A 2,357-nucleotide genomic window follows, 5' to 3' on the forward strand; every position below is an offset into this window, starting at 1 on the left:
GCTCTTCTCCAGGGTGCATTTCTGGCGTTCAGCGCTCAGAAGATGCCCATTTTGGGCGTTCAGTGCCCAGATACTGCCCATTTTGGGCGTTCAGCGCCAGAACCATGCTCTGTTCTGGCGTTGAACGCCAGGCAGATGCTTCCTCCAGGGTGTGATTTTTCTTCTATTGTTTTTGATTCCGTTTTCAATTTTTATATTTATTTTGTGACTCCTCATGATCATGAACCTATAAAGACATATAACTAAGAAAAATTAGTTAGATAAATAGAAATTGGGTTGCCTCCCAACAAGCGCTTCTTTAATGTCAATAGCTTGACAGTGGGCTCTCATGGGGCCTCACAGATGTTCAGAGCATTGTTGAGACTCCCCCAACACCAAACTTAGAGTTTGGATATGGGAGTTCAACACCAAACTTAGAGTTTGGTTGTGGCCTCCCAACACCAAACTTAGAGTCTGACTGTGGGAGCTTTGGTTGAATCTGCTTTGAGAGAAGCTTTTTCTGCTTCCTCTCCATGGATGCAGAGAGAGATCCTTGAGTTGTAAACACAAGGTTGTCCTTATTTAATTGAAGGATCAATTTTCCTCTGTCCACATCAATCACAGCTCTTGCTGTGGCTAGGAAAGGTCTTCCTAGGATGATGGATTCATCCTCTTCCTTTCCAGTATCTAAGACTATGAAATCAGCAGGGATGTAAAGGTCTTCAACCTTTACTAACACGTCCTCTACTTATCCATAAGCCTATTTTCTTGAATTATCTGCCATCTCTAATGAGATTTTAGCAGCTTGCACCCCATAGATTCCCAGTTTCTCTATTACAGAGAGGGGCATGAGGTTTATTCCTGAACCAAGGTCACACAGAGCCTTAAAGATCATGGTGCCTATGGTATAAGGTATTATGAACTTTCCAGGATTCTGTCTCTTCTGAGGCAATGTCACTTGATCCAGATCACTTAGTTCATTGGTGAACAAGGGAGGTTCATCTTCCCAAGTTTCAATACCAAATAATTTGGCATTCAGCTTCATGATTGCACCAAGAAACTTGGCAGTTTGCTCTTCAGTAACATCCTCATTCTCTTCAGAAGAGGAATACTCATCAGAGCTCATGAATGGCATAAGGAGGTTCAATGGAATCTCTATGGTCTCTAGATGAGTCTCAGATTCCTTTGGTTCCTCAGAGGAAAACTCCTTATTGATCATTGGACGTCCCAGGAGGTCTTCTTCCTTGGGATTCACGTCCTCTCCTTCCCTTACAGGTTCGGCCATGGTGCTTATGTCAATGGCCTTGCACTCTCCTTTTGGATTCTCTTCTGTATTGCTTGGGAGAGTACTAGGAGGGATTTCAATGATCTTTTTACTCAGCTGGCCCACTTGTGCTTCCAAATTTATAATGGAAGACCTTGTTTCATTCATGAAACTTACAGTGGCCTTAGATAGATCAGAAACTAAGTTTGCTAAATTAGAAGTATTTTGTTCAGAGTTCTCTGTCTGTTGCTGAGTGGATGATGGAAAAGGTTTATTATTGTTAAACCTGTTTCTTCCACCATTATTAAAGCCTTGTTGAGGCCTTTGATCCTTCCATGAGAGATTTGGATGATTTCTCCATGATGGATTATAGGTGTTTCCATAAGGTTCACCTAAGTAATTCACCTCTATTATTGCAGGGTTTTCAGGATCATAAGCTTCTTCTTCATAAGAAGCCTCTTGAGTACTGTTGGATGCAGCTTGCACTCCATTCAGACTCTGAGAAATCATATTGACTTGCTGAGTCAATATTTTGTTCTGAGCCAATATGGCATTCAGAGTATCAATTTCAAGAACTCCCTTCTTCATAGGCGTCCCATTATTCACAGGATTCCTTTCAGAAGTGTACATGAACTAGTTATTTGCAACCATGTCAATGAGTTCTTGAGCTTCTGCAGGCATTTTCTTTAAGTGAATGGATCCACCTGCAGAAGTGTCCAATGACATCTTTGATAACTCAAACAGACCATCATAGAATATATCCAGGATGGTCCATTCTGAAAGCATGTCAGAAGGACACTTTTTGGTCAACTGTTTGTATCTTTCCCAAGCTTCATAGAGGGATTCACCTTCTTTTTGTATGAAGGTTTGAACATCCACTCTAAGCTTGCTCAGCTTTTGAGGAGGAAAGAACTTGGCTAAGAAAGCCGTGACCAGCTTATCCCAAGAGTTCAGGCTGTCTTTGGGTTGAGAGTCCAACCACACTCTAGCTCTGTCTCTTACAGCAAAAGGGAAAAGCATGAGCCTGTAGACTTCAGGATCTACTCCATTAGTCTTAACAGTATCACAGATCTGCAAGAATTCAGCTAAGAACTGAAAGAGATCTTCAGATGGA

The 2,357-nt window shown here is 41.7% G+C and overlaps 1 non-coding gene across 1 annotated transcript; it reads left to right on the forward strand.

Moving 5' to 3' along the window:
- The first annotated feature begins 2,023 nt into the window (after positions 1 to 2,023).
- On the forward strand, positions 2,024 to 2,131 carry LOC148546196 (small nucleolar RNA R71). The gene has a single exon (XR_015901117.1). It is a non-coding gene; the product is annotated as a small nucleolar RNA R71 (small nucleolar RNA).
- Positions 2,132 to 2,357: the final 226 nt, after the last annotated feature.

The sequence above is a fragment of the Arachis ipaensis genome, chromosome B9 (assembly GCF_059453495.1).
Source record: "Arachis ipaensis isolate K30076 ecotype BB chromosome B9, ASM5945349v1, whole genome shotgun sequence".
In the NCBI taxonomy this organism is placed as follows: Eukaryota; Viridiplantae; Streptophyta; class Magnoliopsida; order Fabales; family Fabaceae; genus Arachis; species Arachis ipaensis.